Here is a 19,627-nt window from a genome sequence, read left to right as displayed (position 1 = left end):
AAACATAATTTCCTGCCAACAAAAACAAGGAAACACAAACACACAAACATACACACACACCACCAACAACAACAACAACACCACCACCACCACCAACATCAAAGTAACAGAGAAAAACAACCACTGGTCAACATCTCTCAAAATCAACAGACTTAATTCTTCAATTAAAAGACATAGGCTTATGCAATAATGTCTGGGTTTGGTGGCTGATTATGGGATGGATCCCCAGGTGGCGTAGTCTCTGGATAATCCATCCTTTATTCTTAGCTCCAAACTTTGTTTCTGTAACTCCTTTCATGGGTATTTTGTTCTCTATTCTAAGGAGGAATGATGTATCCACCCATTGGTCTTCCCTCTTCTTGATTTTCTTGTGTTTTGCAAATTGTATCTTGGATGTTCAACTTTCGGGATAGCATTTGAAATGTATATAAAGAAAATATCTAATAAAAATAAATTAGAAAAAAAGACACAGACTACCAGAATGGATGGGAAAACAGGATTCATCATTCTTCTGCATACAAGAAACATACCTCAGCAGTAAAGATAGACATTATATCAGAGTTAAATGGCTGGAAAAAGTTTTTCCACACACACAGACACAAGGAGCAAGCTTGGGCAGCCACTCTAATGTCTAATAAAATAGATTTTTCAACCAAAAGTAATCAAAAGAGATGAAGAAGGACACTTCATACTTATCAAAGGAAAAAAAATCTACCAAGTTGATATCTCAGTTTGGAACATCTAGGCCAAAACACAAGGGCACCCACATTTGTTAAATATTGCTAAAGTGTAAATCACACATCAAACCCCACACATTAATAGTGGAAGACATCAAAACCTCATTATCACCAGTTGACACGTTATCAGACAAATATTAAACAGAAAAGTAATGAAACTAACTGACATTACAATTCAGATAGACCTAATGGAAATCTACAGAATAGTTCACCAAAACATAATAGAATATAGCAGCTTCTCCTCGCCTTATGGGTTCTTTTCCAAACTTGAGTATAAAGTAGGTCACAAAGAAAGCCTCAAGAGATACAAGAATATTGAAATAACCCCTTGTATCTTATCAGCCTACCATGGAATAAGGGAGAACTTTAGCCCCAATAGAAACACCAGAAAGCCTATACACTCATGGAACCTGAATAACTCTCTACTGAGGAACATCCAGATTGATGTCCAAAGTGGTTGTACCAGTTTATAATTCCACCAGCGATAGAGGAGTGTTTGTCTTTCTCCACATCCTTGCCAACATGTGTTGTCACCTGAGGTTTTGATCTTAGCCATTCTGATTGGTGTATGGTAGAATCTCAGGGTCTTTTTAATTTGCATTTCTCTGATCACTAAGGACTTTGAACAGTTCTTTAGGTGTTTCTCAGGCAATTGATATTCCTCTGTTGTGAAATCTTGATTTAGTTTGGGATTGGGTTGTTCAATTTTTTGGTGGTTTGCTTTTAGTGTTCTTTATATATTTTAGATATTAGCCCTATATCAGATGTGTGGTTAATGAAGATTTTCCCCCAATCTGTAGGTTGCCCATTTCTCTTATTGACTATGTCCTTTGCCTAACAGAAGCTTTTCAGTTTCACGAGGTCCCATTTATTAATTCTTGACCTTAGAGCATGAACCATTGGAGGTCTGTTTTAGAAATTTCCCCCTGTGCCAATGAGTTCAAGGCTCTTTTCCACTTTCTCTTCTAATAGATAACATATATTGAAGATGCTTATTTCCCATTGTATATTTCTGGCATCTTTGTCAAAGATAAAGTATCTATAAGTGTGTGGTTTTATATGCAGGTCTTCAATTCTATTCCATTGATCAACATGTCTTTCTTTGTACCTATACCATGCTCTTTTTTTTTTTTTAATCACCATTGCTCTGTAGTAAAGGTTGATGTGAGGGATAGAGATTTCCCCAGCCTTTCTTCCATTTTTTTTTTGTAGAAGCTTTTTAGTTTATTTGTCCTCTCAGAAATCTGCACATCACAGCAAAACATCAAGTCACCGCAGATCTACTCCTTTGGCTTTTTGCCAACACCAACATTGGCCTTCGCAGTGCCCCTGACCTTCTTCATTCTGTTCTTGCGTTCCTTTCGCTGTTTTCGGGAGGTCTTTTTCTTCTCATAAAGGCCATGTCTTGCGAGTCTGTGTTTAGGCTCATTCTTCTTTGCATAATCTAAAGAATCATAGATCATGCCAAAGCCAGTAGTCTTGCCACCACCGAAGTGGGTTCTGAATCCAAATACAAAGATGACATCTGGTGTGGTTTTGTACATTTTGGCCAGCTTTTCCCGAATTTCTGTCTTTGGTACTGTTGCCTTCCCAGGATGAAGGACATCAATGACCATCTGTTTCCTCTGAAGCAGACGGTTGGTCATGAACTTCCTGGTCCGGATGGTTACTGTGTCATTCATGATGGCTACGGAGCCGGAGCTGGAGAGGAGCTTTTCTTCCATTTTTAAGTTTTGTTTTTGTTATTCTGAGTTTTTTGCCTTTCCAGATGAATTTGAGAATTGCTCTTTACTTGTATTTGAAGAAATGTGTTGGAATTTTATTGGAGATTACATTGAGTTTGTTGGTTGCCTTTGCTAGTATCGTCGTTTTTACTATGTTAATTCTGCCAATTCTTGAGCAAGGGAGATCTCTCCATATTCTGACAGATTACTTGATTGCTTTCTTCAGAGAATTGAAGTTACTGTCATTCAGGTCTTTCACTTGTTTGGTTAGAGTTACCCAAAGATACTTTATAATATTTGTGGCTATTATGAAGGAGTTGTTTCCCCAATTTCTTTCTCATCCTGTTTATCATTTGTATAAAGGAAATCTACTGATTTATTTAAGTTAATTTTATATACAGCTACTTTGTTAAAGTTTATCAGCTGGAAAAGTTCTCTAGTAGAATTTTTGGGGTTGCTTATGTATACTATCATATCATCTGCAAATAGTGATACCTTTATTTCTTCTTTGCCAATTTGTATCCCCTTGATCTGTTTTTGTTGTCTTATTGTTCTAACTAGCACTTTGAGTACTATATTGAAGAGATAGAGGGAGAGCAGGCATCCTTGTCTTGTCATCCCCATTTCAGTGGGATTGCTTCAAGTATGTCTTCATTTAATTTGGTATTAGCTGTTAGTTTGCTATAAATTGCTTTTATTATGATTAGGTATGGGTCTTGAGTTCCTGATATCTCTAATCCTTTTAACATGAAGGGGTCTTGCATTTTGTCAAATGCTTGTTTGTTTTTGTTTTTTTTGTTTTTTTTTTTTTTTGTTTTTTTATCTAAGGAGATGATCATGTGATTTTTTTTCATTCAGTTTGTTTATATCATAGGTTATGTTAATGAATTTTCATATATTGAAACAACCTTACATCACTAGGATGAAGCCTACTTGACTATGATGAATGATGGTATTGATGTGTTCTTGGATTTGGTTTGCAAGAATTTTATTGTGTATTTTTGCATCAATATTCATAAGAAAGATTGGTCTGAAGTTCTGTTTTTTTATTGGGTCCTTGTGTCGTTAGCTATCAGAGAAATTTTGGTTTCATAGAATGAGTTAGATCATGTTCCTTCTGTTTCTATTTGATGGAACATTTTGAGTAATATTGGTATCAGGTCTTCTTTGAAGGTCAGGTAGAATTCTGCACTAAATCCATGTGGCCCTGGGCCCTTTTTTGGTTGTCATGTTTTTAATGAATTCTTCTATTTCCTTGTAAGATATGGGCCTGTTTAGATAAATTCTCCGCCCTTGATTTAACTTTGGTATGTGGTATCTGTCTAGAAAACCATCCATTTAATCTAGATTTTCCAGCCTTGTTGAATATAGGCTTTTATAGTAGGATCAGGTGATTTTTTTGAATTTCTTCCTTTTCTGTTGTTATGGCTCCTACTTCATTTCTGAACTTATTAATTTGGATACTGCCTTTGGGTCCTTTAGTTAGTTTGGCTAGGGGTTTATATATAGTGTTGCTTCTCTCAAAGAACCAGAATTTGGATTTGTTGATTCTTTGTATCTCTTTGTTTCTATTTGGTTGATTTTGGCCCTGAATTTAACAATTTTCTCTCTTCTATGACTCTTGGGTGAGTTTGCTCCTTTTTGTTCAAGAGCTCTCAGGTGTGATCTTAACTTGTTAGTGTAAGATCTCTCCAGTTTCTTTACCAGGGCACTTAGTGCTATGAATTTTCCTCTTAGCATTGCTTTCATTGTGTTCCATAAGTTTGGGTATGATGTGTTAGCATTTTCATTAAATTCTAGGAAGTCTTTAATTTCTTTCTTCATTTCTTCCCTGCCTGACCAAGTTATCATTGAGTAGAGTTGTTCAGTTTCCATGTGTATGCCAGCTTTCTGTTGTTTTTGGTATTGTTGAAGACAAGCCTTATGCCATGGTCATCTGATATGATGCATGGGATTATTTTAATCTTCTTGTATCAGTTGAGGGTTGTTTTGTCACCAATTATATAGTCAATTTTGAAGAAGGTACCATGAGGTGCTGAGAAGAAGATGTATTCTTTTGTTTTAGGGTGAAATATTATATAGATATCTTTTAAATCCACTTGGCTTATTACTTCTATTAGTTTGACTGTTTCTCTGTTTAGTTTTTGTTTCAATGACCTGTATATTTTTGAGAGTGGGGTGTTAGTCTTCCACTATTATTGTGTGGGGTTCAATGTCTGTTTTGAACTTTAGTAAAGTTTCTTTGATAATTGTTGGTGCCCTTGCATTTGGGACATAGATGTTCAGAATTGAGACTTTCTTTTGGTGGATTTTCCCTTTGAAAATCCCTATGAAGTGTCCTTCCTCATCACACTTAATAACTTTTGGTTGAAATCCTTTTTATTGGATATTAGTATGACAACTTCAGCTTGTTTCCTGGGACCATTTGCTTGGAAGACCTTTTTTCATCCTTTTACTCTGAGATAGTGTCTTTCTTTGTTATTCAGGTGTGTTTCTAGTATGCAGCAAAATGCTAGATCTTGTTTATGTATCCAGTCTGTTAGCTTATGTCTTTTTATAGGTGAGTTGAGTTCATTAATACTGAGAGATATTAAAGACAAATGACTGTTGGTACCTGCTGTGTTTGTTTTTTTTAGGTGACTTTGTGTGCTTGTGGCTCTCTCCTTTTGGCTTTGTTGTGAGATACTTAATATCTTTTCTTTGTTGTAGGTATCTTCCATGTTTTGGTGTTTTCCTTCTAGGATCCTCTGTAGGGCTGGATTGGTAGATAGACATTGTTTGAATTTGGTTTTGTCATGGAATATTTTGTTTTTCCATGTATGTTGATTGAGAGTTTTGTTGGGTACAGTAGCCTAGACTGGCATTTGTGTTCTCTTAGAGTCTGCATGACCTCTGACCAGGCTCTTCTGGCTTTCATACTCTTTGCTGGGAAGTCTGGTGTAATTCTGATAGGTCTAACTTTGTATGTTACTTGGCCCTTTTCCCTTGCAGCTTTTAATATTCTTTCTTTGTTCTGTGTTTTTAGTGTTTTGATTATTATGTGATGAGAAAATTTTCTTTTCTGGTCCCATTTATTTGATGTTCTGTAAGCTTCTTGTACCTTTATGGCCATCTGTTTCTTTAGGTTTGGGAAGTTTTCTTCTATGATTTTGTTGAAGACATTTTCAGGTTCTTCTATTTCAATAATTCTTAGATTTGATCTTTTCATTGTGTTCTGATTTTCCCTGGTTAGGAGTATTTTACATTTTGAATTTTCTTTGACAGTTCTGTAAATCTCTTCTATGGTATCTTATATACTTGAGATTCTCTCTTCTATCTCTTGTATTCTGTTGGTGATACTTACATCTGTAATTCCTGACCTCTTTTCTAGGTTTTCCATTTCCAGATTTGTCTCCATTTGTGTTTTCTGTATCATTTCTACTTCCACATTTATGTCTTAGACTGCTTTATTCAATTCCTTCATCTTTTTTATTGTATTTTCCATTATTTCTTTAAGGGACTTGTTTGTCTCCTTCTTAAGTCTTTTACCTCTTTTCTTCTGCTTTCCTGTAATTCTTTCAGCGAGCTATATATAGCCTCCTTAAAGGACTCTATTATCTTCATGAGCTAGGATTTTAAGTCAACTTCCTGTTTTTCAGGTGTGTTGGTGTAATAAAGGCTTGCTGTGGTGGGAGAACTGGATTCTGATGATGCTCATGTATATTGGGTTCTGTTGCTTATGGTCTTGCACTTGCCTCTTGACATATGGTTATCCCTGGTGTTTGCTGATCTGGGTGACTCTGTCTGTAGTCTGCCTCTTTTGTCTCTGGGTTGCTTCAGGTCTCCTGGTTGGCCTGTGTCCCAGGATATGGCAGACCACCTGTGGGGCCTTCCAACTGGGGGATCTTCAGAGGGGCAGAGAAGTTGCTGATATGTTGCTCTGACTGCAGTAGATCTCCCAGGATGCCTTCAAACTGTTCAGTTTTCTGAGGAGCAGTCAACCTGTTGTCTTGTATGAAAATGTTCTCCAGCGGCCCTATGCACTGTGGTTTCTATTTCCCCGTGTGCAGCAGAAATCCCAGGAGGCTTTCAGTCTGTCAGGTCTGTTGCCCTGGAAGCCACAGAGACCCAAGGATGTCTTCAGACTCTGGTGTCTGTTGCCCAGTTGCCCTGTGTACAGAGGAGCTCCTGGGATGCCTTTAAGCTGTGGTGTCTTCAGGGAAGCAGACAAGCTAGTGATCAGTTGCTCAGTTTCCCTGTGTGCAGCACATAGATACCCTGAGATGCCTCAGGCTGTGGTGTCAGTTGCCTGACTGCTCTGAGTACAGAAGATCTTTTGGTATGGCTCAGGATATGGTATCAAAGGCTCTGAGTGCAGTGGATTCTCTAGGATGGCTCAAGATATGGCATCTTCATGGGAGCAGAGCAGCTAGCAGTCTGCCTCAGCATAAATTACAGGGTGGAAGGGGCAGAAGTGGTAGAATGGGAGTGGTATTTGAAGGGAGGGCATTTGGTAGGTCATGGGTCCTGAGTCTACTGTGCTCCCAGCAGGCAGCTCTGGGACTTGGGACTTGGGGAAGGGGGTGTCTTACCAACTGCTCTGAATGCAGTGGATACTCTAGGATGGGTCACAATATGGTGTCTTCATGAGAGCAGACAATCTAGGAGTCTTGAGATTCTCTCTTCTATGTCTTGTATTCTGTTGATGACACTTGCATCTATAACTCCTGATGTCTTTTCTAGGTTTTCCATGTCCACAGTTGCCTCTCTTTGTGATTACTTTTTTGTTTCTAGTTCCATTTTGAGATCTTGGATAGTTTTGTTCAATTCCTTCACCTGTTTGGTTGTGTTTTTCTATATTTCTTTAAGGGATTTGTGTTTTGTCTTTAAGAGCTTATACCTATTTGCTTATGTTTCCTTATATTTCATTACGGGAATTATTTATGTCCTCTGTAGGGTTCTCTATCATTTTCATGATATGGGATTTTAGGATAGAATCTTGTTTTTCAGTTGTATTAGGGTATCCAGGGCTTGCCATGTTGAGAGATCTGACTTCTGATGGTACCATGATGCCTTGGTTTCTGTTTGTTATGCTTTTGTGCTTGTCTCTTGCCATGTGGCTATCTCTGGTGTTAACTGACCTTGCTATCTCTGACTGGAGCCTGTCCTTCTGGTGAACCTGGTTATGATGGAACTCCTTGAGTTGTGTGTCTCTTGGTGTAGGAGGGTGTCTGGAGCATCCAATAAGTGAGCCTATGAGCCTGATTGTGAAGGACATGCTGGTAGTCAAGCTTTATGTAGTTGTGGGCTGGAGGAGGAGGCTAGAACACCTGATATTCCCCTGGGTGCAATTGTGGACCCTTTGATTTGTCTCCATCATATAGGTCCTGTGTCTGTTTGGCCCTATGGTGGTCCCAGTTATGCCAGGTATTGTAGCAGAATTTTTTCCTAGTTAATTGATTGAATAATAAAGATAACAAGAATCTAATCAATGGGTGCAGAGGAGGTGGGCCTTCTGGTTCCGAGAGAGGAAGAGAGAATGCAGGAGAAATGAATGTCCCTTTTTGGATGGAAAGGCTGGAGCAAAGCAGGAAAAATAGTGACAAAGACCTGTTAGATCTGGTGGCATAATCTACCAGAATCCACCACTGAAAGACTTCCAACATAGAAAAGTTCATGAGTTCAGGATCATAGATACTGTGCCCAGCTGTGTTTTTGTCATATGTTGATTCTAAGCTAAGATTTTTTTCCATTTCAAGGTGATTCAACTGAACTCCAGGGTGAAGGTATCCACAACAAGGTATTTGGGCAGCTTGGGTCTTACCTGTGAACTTGGTTGTGATGGACCTCCTGGGAGTCAAGCTGTCTCTGGGTGTGTGAGCATGTCTGAAGTGCTAGATCTATCCCAGGTGGAGTTGGAGGCCAGAAGGAAGATGTTTCTCCAGCGGTGGCAATACACATAATTTTTAAAAAATAAAAATGGAAAATTAAAATGAATTCTATATTTGTTTTCCAGAATCCATCTCTCCAGTAATATTTCCAGAAATATGACCTATTATCTATCTCAGCACAGAAGTATCTTGGAGGATTATGTGTCATAGGAGCACAAAATCAAGTGAAAATATATCATCATAAAATAAGCAAAAAAAAGATTGTCACTACAAAACAATCAGTTGATAAGAGAATAATAGGGAATTTTATTTGGAGATACACATGTTATAGGAAACATAAACACATTCGTGCAAAAGGGAAAACATTATAAGACAAAATTAGAAGTTCAGGTACCTATATCCAATGCTCTTTGTTTCACCACGGCTTACATGAACCTTTTAGTTTGGAGACCTGCTCTGTAGTGGGATTTGTTTGGGACCCACCGCTTATTTCTAACATGTGCTTGTTGCATAAGTGGGCTTCAAGTAATTTTTGGAGATAGCCATTACTACAAATACATCTGTGTATAAGCACCTAAATTAGACTGTAGCAGCTCTGATCAGGAATTATTTGAATAATTATTGTCATAGAAATATATGTATGGGTATTCTCCTTCCTGGTTTTGTATTGGTGAGTCTATTTTAATACTTATAACTTTAAAATTATTCCAATAAAAGTTAGGAAAAAAGAAAGGGAATGAAGAATGGAGAAAAAGGATATGGGGAGAGTGTTAGAAAAATAAGTTTTTAATCAGAAATATAGGTTGGGAGTTCTCCATACAAAAATAATAGTAGCTTTTATTTTGTCAGCACATTGCAAATAACTTTATGATTATGAAAATTTTGCTTTAGGATCATGGTATTTATCATGGTACCATAAGATCAAAACATATCAGTTGGTGGCTGGCATGAGATGTGATTGTCAGGCAACCTTTATAGCTGGCAAGCAATCTATTCATTACAGCTTAGAAATGGGAGGCTGTAAGATTATCATTTATTCTCCTTATATAATTGCTGTCTCGGTGTCTTTCTGGTTCTTTATAGCTTACCTTTTCTGGTTCTTTCTGAACTCTGGCTGTCTGTTTCAACTCAGGTATTCTGGCTTAAACACTTCCCCAAATTGACTAATTCAATATGGCTTCTTCAGCTTTTTGCTGAATTGTTGCTCTGCTTAAAAAAAATGCCTCTGAATTCCCATAACTGAACTGCACTGACTGAACTGACTTCATGAACAGGACAGAACCTCCCTCTTGTCTGTTCTCATGAGTATTCGATGTCCACTTTCAGTCTGATAAATGTATCTCTGTTCTGCCCCTTGAATAAACAACACTTCCAAACATGACTGCTTCCTTACCTACATTGTTTGGGGTTAAAGGTGTATACTAAAGTTATGTCTGTATTCCAGCCAGAGTAGCCAAATTCCTATATTAAAATCTACAGGAAGCAAATGCTCAGTGTGAATTTTATGGTATCCACTGGTTGGTAATCTAAGAATGATACTGGTGAGTAAATGGATGACACACCTAAACAAATGAATATGATTTACTCATAATTCTTACTTTCCAAAAATTTGAATCATGTGTGTGTGCTGGTGCCAGGGCCAACGCCTTTACCCCTTGGGTTCCTAAAGTTATCTGAGAAGAACTACAAGAGAAGAAGTTAAAAATGACTCATGGGAACTACCTAGAACAATGTGAAATACAACTATGAAGCTCTGTTGGATAATTTGCTTGTTTTAAGTATATGACAAAAGAAAGTAATAAAATCCCAATGAACAAAGAAAACAAAATAAAATCCATATACAGTCTTGTGACTGGCTATCAGCAATTATCAAGTTCACATTAATAATGCCCAGAAAATGGAAGTTTGTACATTCTCCTTTAATTTTGTCTAGGAATGCCATTTCCTAACAGCTCTTGATATTAAGCAGTGTACTGCCTGTGGTTTATGTCACTGTGAATTCCTATTCCATTCCTTTTTTCTTTTCTTCTCTTTTCTTTTCTCTTTCTCTCTTCCTTCCTCCTTCCTTCCTTCCTCTACTTCTTTCTTTCTTTCTTTCTTTCTTTCTTTCTTTCTTTCTTTCTTTCTTTCTTTCTTTCTTTCTTTCTGCAAAAAAATTTGCACCACTTAATTCAGATATTTATCTCAAAATGTAAAAACTGTTAAAAATGTGTTCTGAACTTCACATTATTTTTTCAGTGCTAAGGACTGAATCTGGAGGTTCACAAAACTTTAAATCTGGGGAGGTGGGTCAAGAGGTATTCAAAGGTTGTCTACTCCCAATAGAAAAGGGAATCTTCAGGAAACACAGGACCAAACATGGGAACCTATGAAGAATGTCTGCTGACTTAGAACCAGCCCAAGTCCCTTCTACTTCCCAAACTATCCTCTTCAGTGAGAAAACCATTCTTGAACTTGTCCAGGAACATATGGAGCATGGCGCCTGTAGCAAGCAGCTACCTGACCAGAAGGTTAGGACCTGCCCCTATGCTTTTTGGCAGGAAGGATGCCACAAAGCTTAATTTCCTTTTCACTCATATCCTCACTTTCCTCTTCAAAAAGATCATTGTTTATACAAATGACCCACTGTTGACCACTGATCTACACAAGACTGGAACTGGACTTTAGATAGAAAGAAAGCTGCAGGTGGTTGGAGCTGGAAATCATCTAGACTGAGCCTGTGCTGGCAAGGAAACCACAGGAACTGACATCTTCTGATTGTTATTATCCCGGGCCACAACTTTTACCACATTACACTCATTCTTGGCCCCCTCAGTAAGGCACATCATATTCAATGCCAGCACCTATTCCCTATCATCCTCCTTCCCAATCTTGAAAGTAAAGGAGCTGGTGTGGCTGGAGAGGTCACACCTGAAGACGAAACTATCCATTGTGCCTGGAGCAGGGACCCTCAGATCCACAACAACCCCAGCCTGGGCCTGGCTCTCTTGATTCAAGAATACTAAAGCAGCTGTGGTGACAAAGGCCATGCTGAAATGACCTTGAATTTTAATTACCATTTTTAATGACATTCTTTTAAGAGCATACTGAGAAAGAATTTCAGGTGATATTGCTTACTTTAATTGGGACATTTCTGACATGCTACTATGTACTAATATCCTCTTCCCTGCCTCTTTCCCTGAAATCATACAAATTGTACCATAGGGAACCCATTCTTCCTGACAAGAAGGAAAATTTTACAGTAGGCTCTGTGAGGAATGGATCACAGTGAATCACCATGAGAGTCAAATAACTTTCAGAAGATGCTGGGTCTAGAGATTACTGCTGTTATGACTCATTTTAGAGTGGAAACCAAACTGTAGAAATGGAAGAAAGCAACATCAATGGCTTAAAAATCACACTCCAGGAACTTCTTAAATTCTCTTTAAAGGGTATGATTTTAGTTCTAATTTCTATGAGACATCACAATGCCCAAAGCACAAATGGGAGTGGGAAGTATAAGAGGGCTTGATGAGTCACAAATGATGCTTGAATCTTCCCTGAGCACAGATTCCCAGGGAAACACAAGAAACATATTCAATTTATTTAGCTCTCAAACCAAGAATGATCTGTATTTGCTTCTAAACTCTTCATCTCCAAAGAAAGGATCTGCAAAGGCATGTCAGAGCTCAAGTTGCAGTATGAGTTAATCACTGTAATTCATTTTAAACAATTACCATACTCATCTACTTCCACCAATCACATGTATCAATAGCACTTAAAAAATCACCTTGAGTTTGTATTTCTATCAATTCTTGGATGAAGAAAATAAATAACAAAGGAAGGACATGACTACTCCTAAGGATGGTGGAGGAGAAAATTTATTTTAGATATGAGGGAGAATATAGGAGAGACAGAGACATCTGGGAGAGTCTAGAGTGAACATGAGCCTGAGTTGAACCATGTAGGAGAGGAGACAAGGGAGAGGGAAGAAGCACCACCAAACAAGAGGTGTGGCTTGGGCCAAAATGGACCAAAATGGACCAGAGAAATTGTAGGGATGGAAGTCCACCCCAGTATTCATGGTAGAGGCTGGGATGTCGTTGCTAGGGGGTTCCTATAACAGTTAGAAACAAAGGAATGCTACAAGAAACTGGTGGCCAACATCTTTGATATGTTAATGGGCAGCTCAGTTAGCCATTTGTCCCAGTTTTGAGACCTAACACCCAAGCCTTTTCATTGATAATAAATGATAAGAGATGATACAATCTCTTCTATGGCTACTTCCTTTTGACATTAGGACATCATTGTAGGGAACACCAGAATGCTGGAATACTGGCCAAGTCCAAATGTAGGAAGAGGAGGCTATTCCATACCCAGGCTCTGCAAGAACATCTGGAGTTAGGGAAGTACAGACAGCTTTGGAAGAGTTTGGAAGGATGTACCACATAGGACTAGCTGCTTTAGGGCCATTCTGAATGCATATTTCAAGGGAACACCCAGAGTAGGCAAGTTGCTGAAGCAGTCTGGTTAATTTGAAATCTGGTGAGACAGACATAGGGGTAGTAGGTAAAGTTAAAGAGTTTAGGGGAAAACTTTTATCTAGGATATGCATTTGAAAGTTTCAGGTTTATGATTTTGGTATTTGGGGTAGGGGAGTTCCGAGACCAGAGAAAGGGAGAACAATCCCACTTTCAGGAATAAACAGGTGGCGAATTTAGGAGTATGAGAGGTGGATTCAAGTTGATTTCCTGAAGCTTACAAGAATTATTTTAAGGTTTCAAAAGGAGATAAAAGTTTTAAATATATTATCATTACTACTGTTTATGATCTGTACTGAAATCTACACTGTAGAAAAAGAAGTAGTCATCATATTTTTGAGTCATAGTAAAAGCTTGGGGATCCAAAATGCTTTGGGTTTGAAAGCATGAACACTCGTTTCCTCTAAATAGGAAACTGGCTGTACATAGATTCAATAAGTGTTTTTAGCATAATGAAAAGCACAACCAAAGGTATTTTAAAGTTTTGAGTTTGTAACAATGATAATAGTTGTCAGTGCTCACTAGAGCTAATTTGATTAATGTTAAAACTCTGAACTTTTGAAGACTTAATGTAACAATAGCAAAGAGAAAAATAAATAGGATTTTTTTTTCTTTTCCATTTTTTATTAGGTAATTAGCTCATTTACATTTCCAATGCTATACCAAAAGAAATAGGAATTTTTTATTTTAACAATTTTTAGACCCTCACAATGTATTTAAGATTTTACATTGTCAGACTTTTACAATTTGTATTTATATACCTTAGAACATTTTAGACGCTCAGAATGTACTTAAACTTTCACATCCTTAGATCTTTATAACTTGCATTCAGATACCTTAAAAGTATTTTTAGACCCTCATAACTTATTTAAACCTTAAATATTTTTATTATCATTTTATTTTCCAAATATTTACCATTAAGAGAGGTTGTGGTTAATTACTAAGAGCAGTTGGGTTAAATAAAAAAATAGTAGAAAGTTCCTTTGAAACCTTTCTATGAGTTTTGGGGGGTGTTTTGTTTTGTTTTGTTTGTTTTAGAGTCTGGTAGCAAGATAATCTGTGACTTTCTGTAAACTGTAAACTTTTTCTGCTGTTGACTTAGTAATAGCTCTAAAAAGTGAGGTTTGCAACTTGATTTTTATATATGAAGAGGAGGCACCTGTAACCTTGGAGCAGGAGGAGCTAGTATGTTTATTGCTGTTAAACTGAAAAGCTCAGGTTAGTCAATATCATCAGAGATCTGAGGATACATTATAACAGGAAGTATGGGATAAATGCCATATGTATCAATTAAGATATCAGAAACTTGCCAAATACCCAGAAGATTTCCCAAGGCTCCTATGATTTTAATGGTTTCATTGGGGGCAGTGGTCTTAGGTCTTCAGTAGTCAAATAGGACAATATTTAATCTTTAGTAGCTGCATAAAGATACTAAGCTGTTGACTGCTAAACCCAGGTCTGAAATTTTCTTGTAGAGAAGGAACTTGGGGGACTGACTTTATCTTGATCAGGCAGAGGAGGGCAATCAACCCAAAAGTGTCCATACCTTGTGTAGGGCACTGGAGGGAGGTGAAGCATGGGGCAGTTTTTACATGTTGTCAATGTTACCATGATTCAGGTGGAGTCATCCTGTCCCATCTATCTAATCAGTGACAAGATAATGCTGCTCACTTTCTCTGTAGCTAATCAATATTACTTGAATTTCTAGCTAGTGCAATAATACAACTAAAGGAGATTAATGAGTTAGAGACTGGAAAGGGAGTAGTCAAAGTATCTCTCCTCATAGAAGATAAGATAGTATACATAAGTGACCCCCACAATTCTACCAGGAAACTCCTACAGCTAATAAACAACCTTAAAAAGTGGCAGGATACAAATTAAACTAAAAATTTTAATCAGGAGCCCATCTTTATACTAACAATAAATGGGTTTAGAAAGAAATTAGGGAAACATCACCCTTTACAATAGCCACAAATAATATAAAATTTCTTGGTGTAGCTCTAACAAAGCAAGTGTGTCTGTGCAAGAATAATGTGATACACATACGACAAGTATTTCAAGTTTCTGAAGAAAGAAATTGAGGAAGATATCAGAAGGTGGAAAGATCTCCCACATTCCTGGATTGTTGAGGCCCAGAAGCCCCTGGAATCTCAGCCTTGTCCCTGGGCTATCATTTAACACTCTTTTGCTTCTTTTACCCTCTTGCTTCTGATCTATAATTGACTTAGGACATTTTACAACAAAGGCACTCCTTTCTGGACCTTTTACCCTTTCAGGACCTTTTACAATGGGGACAGTCCTTTGAAGTTAATGTGTTACCTAGCACCACTGGTTTGGGCTATGTACCGGAGCAAATAATATTTGCAGTTTTCATCTTTAAAAAAACCTCCATTTCTCAAGAGCAAATGAGGCCTAAAGACGATTTTTGTCTTGCCTCCTTCCTTTGAGTCTTCTGATCCCAAAATTTGCCACTGTTGCTCCCTTCCCTAGAGAACCCAGTTGGTTAAGTCCTGCAGGTTGGGGCAATGTATTGGTAAGAATAACAGAGTAAAAATGGCTGTCTTACCAAAAGCAATGTACAGACTCAATGCAATACCCATTAAAATTCTAATTATTTTTTATAGATGTTCAAACAGCAGTTCTTAATTTCTTATGGAAAGACAAAAAATCCAGGATAGCTAAATAAATCCTGTACAATGAAACAACTTCTGGAGGTATAATCATCCCTTATTTCAAGCTGTACTACAAAGCAATAGTAATAAATTTCTGTTGTATTGCTATGGAAACAGACAGGTTGATCAATGGAATCAAATTGAGGAGCCAGAAATAAACCCAAAAAACAGTGGACACTTGATTTTTGACAAAGAAGCAAAAGCTATACAATGGAAAAGACAAAGCTTCTTCAACAAATGGCAGTGGTCTAATTGGATGACTGCATATAGTGAAAGAAAATTAAAATTCAAGGTCTGTGACTCATGCAGCTTGATAGTTAGGAGGGCTTTTGGGCCCTATAGCAAAGAACAAGGGCTGTAAAGTCATCCCAGGAACTGGCTAGCCATAAAGATAGGGAAGACATACAAGCATGTCCGGACTGGCCCAGCACCTCCCTATCTCCCACCCTTCTGACATGGGTTAAATGTTAAAGATGCTCTGCTGTTACCTTGATCTGCACATACAGTTTGCTGATGTTTAAACTGCCCAATTATGTGAAGCCATGCCACTTCTTCCCCTACCCCCACTCTTTTTCTATATAAAACCCTAACTTTTGAGCCTCGTGGTTGACACCTCTGTCTTTAGTATTAGATACATGTTGGTCCAGAGCTTTGTCATTAAACTACCTCGTATGTTTGCATCAAGATGTTCTCTCGTGTTTCTTTGGGTGCGCACTGTCTTGTGACTAGCGTGGGGGTATCCCCACAGAGCTCTTTCATCTGGAGGTCCCACCGAGATATGCATGACACCCAGGAACCCCAAAGTCCCCTTGGAGGTACGTTTGTGTGAGTCTTGTATGTTGTCTGTTGTCTAAGTGTGGCGCCACTGAGAGTGTTTGAGACCGGTTTTCTGGCAGCCACCACTGTGGCCCATGCGGACCTAGTGGCTGCGAAAGGGCCGCAGGCTGCAACCCTGGAATACATTCCACAGGAGAAAGGGGGTCAATGTGGAATCCGACCTCCGTCAGGATGGGGGTGGATGTGGAATTCCACCACCCCCCCCCCGTCAGAAGGGGGTCAATGTGGAATCCGAACCCCGTCAGGAAGGGGGTAGATATGGAATTCTACCCCCCATCAGGAAGGGAGTTGATATGAAACCTCACCCCCTCAGAGGTCGCATTTGGCTGGCTGTATAAGTCCACATGTGGACATGTGTGTTTAGATGTACTAGTGTCTTGTGTCTTTGTTTTGTTTCTTTTTTTTTTTTTCTGATTTTTGTTATGGGACAGACAGTGTCAACCCCTTATCTCTGACTGTGGACTTGGACTGATGTTAGGATAGAATTTGTCAGTGATAGTTAAGAAAAACAACTCAACGCTGCTTTCCTGCAGGCAGGCCTGCTCCCCGATGCGCGCCCCGGCCACATGGACCTGGCTGTGCTGGCGGTGCTCTGCAAAGCGGCTGCAGCCCAGAGCCTCACGGCCTGAGCAGGGCCGGACTGGGGACTGTGAGGAGTGGATGTGGCTGCAGCCCCAAGATGGATCCCGGGACTGCTGCCAAGTTTTATGACTGGCACCTGACTTCCTCATATCCCACAAGATATCCACATACCTTGAGCTGCATTGTGCAGATGCACCACGACGTAAAATCAGATGATGTTACGAATGTAGTCCTGAGCCAATGAACTGTGCCTATGTGGACTGGGGTGATGGGGAGTGGATGAGAGGGGATAAAGGGGGATGGTCGAGAGAGATTGGGGCATTCTTTTTTCCTGCACATTGTAAAGTTCCTGAATAAACTGCCTTGAGAAGGACATCAGTTTCGTCACCTCTTTTCTGCTGGTCAGAGACAGTAGCGACAAGTGGTGGCCCGTATGGGGATGTGACGAGTCCAGAACTCTTGGCAGTCAGGGTAGCTGGCTGGTAAGCTCCCAGGTAAGTGGGGCGATTCAAATTCTCCGTTAGAGACTATTAGGTTCCCGGATTAGGGACTATTGAGTATCTCGGAGCAAGACAATTAAAGTTACACCAGGCACTATGGGAAATACAATATCAGGACATTCTGTTCATCAGGCCTTGAAAGACCTCCTAAAGGTAAAAGGAATTGGGCTGAAAAAGGAAACCCTAGACAATTTTCTAAAAGCGGTAGATGAGGTGGCCCCATGGTTCCCAGTCTCTGGTCACCTTACCAGACCGAGCTGGGAGAAGTTAGGAAAAGATTTGAAGTTTGCAGAGGAACAGGGAATCCTCACAAAAATGGTTCTACCGGTATGGAAGTTAGTTTGCAACTGTATAGAGGACAAGGAAAGATGTGGAGCCGAGCTGCAGAAGGGGAATGAGGCTTTGAACCAAGTAAGAGAGGAGAGATCACATAATTCTGATGCTGAAAGCAGTTCAAGCAAAGGGAACATGTCCGAAGATGACTTGGAAAGCATAGAGGACAGTTTAGACAAAGTGAAAGTAAAAGTACAGCCATCGGCTCTGGGGCCGCAGCTGCGTTATGCTCCCAAAGGTGCCACAGGGCATAGTTTGCATCCAGAAGCATGGCGAGAGCTAAGTGCTCACTGCCTCCCAGTTTTCCAGGATGCTCAAGGAGCTAGATTCCATCAGCCACTAGATTGGAAGGTAATTCAAAGACTGGAGGAAGGGGTATGAGCCTATGGGGTCAGTGCTGCTTTCATTACTGCTCAACTTGAATCTCTGCATTGCTATTGTCTAATTCCCAGCGATTGGCAGAATCTGGCAGGAGCCTGTCTTTCCCCTTAACAGTATCTTGACAGGAAAGCATTCTTTATAGAATATTCAGGTGAGCAGGCTGTTCAGAACGTGAGTGCAGGACAAGCGGCCTGGGATCAGGATATGTTATTAGGTCAAGGAAGATTTGCCATTGCATAGATTATCTACCCTATACAAGTTTATGAGCAAATTAATAAAATAGGAACTAAGGCATGGAAGTCCCTCCCTAACAGGGGAGAGGTTAGTGGTAATTTAACAAAAACCCTTCAAGGACCCATGGAGCCATTTGCAGACTTTGTGGCCAGGGTAGTAGAAGCGGCAGGGAGGGTGTTTGCAGATCCTGATATGGCGATGCCATTAGTGAAACAGCTGATTTTTGAACAATGTACAAAGGAATATAGACAAACCATTAACCCATATAAACATAGGGGGCTTAGGGTATGGATGAAGATCTGTAAAGAGCTAAGAGGCCCATTAACTAACGCAGGGCTGGCTGCTGCAGTTGTGCAGGTCTCCCAAGGAAAGAATGGGTTCAGGAATACAGGCTGTTTCAAATGCGGGCAACCTGGTCATATAAGGCGACAATGCCTGCAACAAAGTGGAACGGGAGGCCAGCTGCCTCAGGTACCTGGACTTTGTCCAAAATGTAAAATCATTGGGCCCATGAGTGTTGCTCAGTGAAGGATATTCATGAGCAGCCAATCGAGCATGACGGCGCTAGGCCAGAAGACGGGAAACGGGGCCCCCAACCTCAGGGCCCTCAAATATATGGGACAGTCACAGAGAGATGGCCCAATTTGATACCACCAATGCAGTGGAACAATCCAGGAGGGCCACAAGAGGAAGCGCAGGGCTCGACCTCAGTTCTGCCACTCCACTCATATTAACACCCCATATGGGGGTCCAGCTGGTGGATTCAGATTTTAAAGGCCCTCTACCAGCAGATACAGTAGGGTTGATCTTAGGAAGGAGCTCTGTAACAATGCAGGGCCTGATAGTCCATCCTGGAGTCATAGATTCAGATTATACAGGACAAGTCAAGATCATGGTCTCTTCACCTAAGGGCATAGTAGCGATCTCCCCCAGAGATCGCATAGCTCAGTTGCCTTTATTACCTAGTTGTCATTCTCAGTTCCCAGCTAAGGAGGAAGAAAGAGGGGACAAGGGATTTGTCTCTACTGGCACTTCTGCCATTTTTTGCTCCCTAGATTTAGATGAAAGACCTTTATTGCAGCTTATAATAGAGGGAACATCTATTTCTGGGCTGTTGGACACTGGCACAGATCACAGTATCATTAGCGTCAACAATTGGCCCGCTGGTTGGCCACATCAGCGATCAGAGCAAACCCTGAGAGGACTTGGATATCCTCAGATGACAGAAATGAGTTCT

The 19,627-nt window shown here is 39.7% G+C and overlaps 2 pseudogenes; both read right to left on the bottom strand.

Moving 5' to 3' along the window:
- Rps24-ps3 (ribosomal protein S24, pseudogene 3) lies at positions 1,945 to 2,449 on the bottom strand (annotated as a pseudogene).
- On the bottom strand, positions 10,725 to 11,367 carry Gm17902 (predicted gene, 17902; annotated as a pseudogene).

Source organism: Mus musculus, chromosome X, assembly GCF_000001635.26.
Source record: "Mus musculus strain C57BL/6J chromosome X, GRCm38.p6 C57BL/6J".
In the NCBI taxonomy this organism is placed as follows: Eukaryota; Metazoa; Chordata; class Mammalia; order Rodentia; family Muridae; genus Mus; species Mus musculus.
This window is presented reverse-complemented; position numbering and strand designations above follow the sequence as displayed.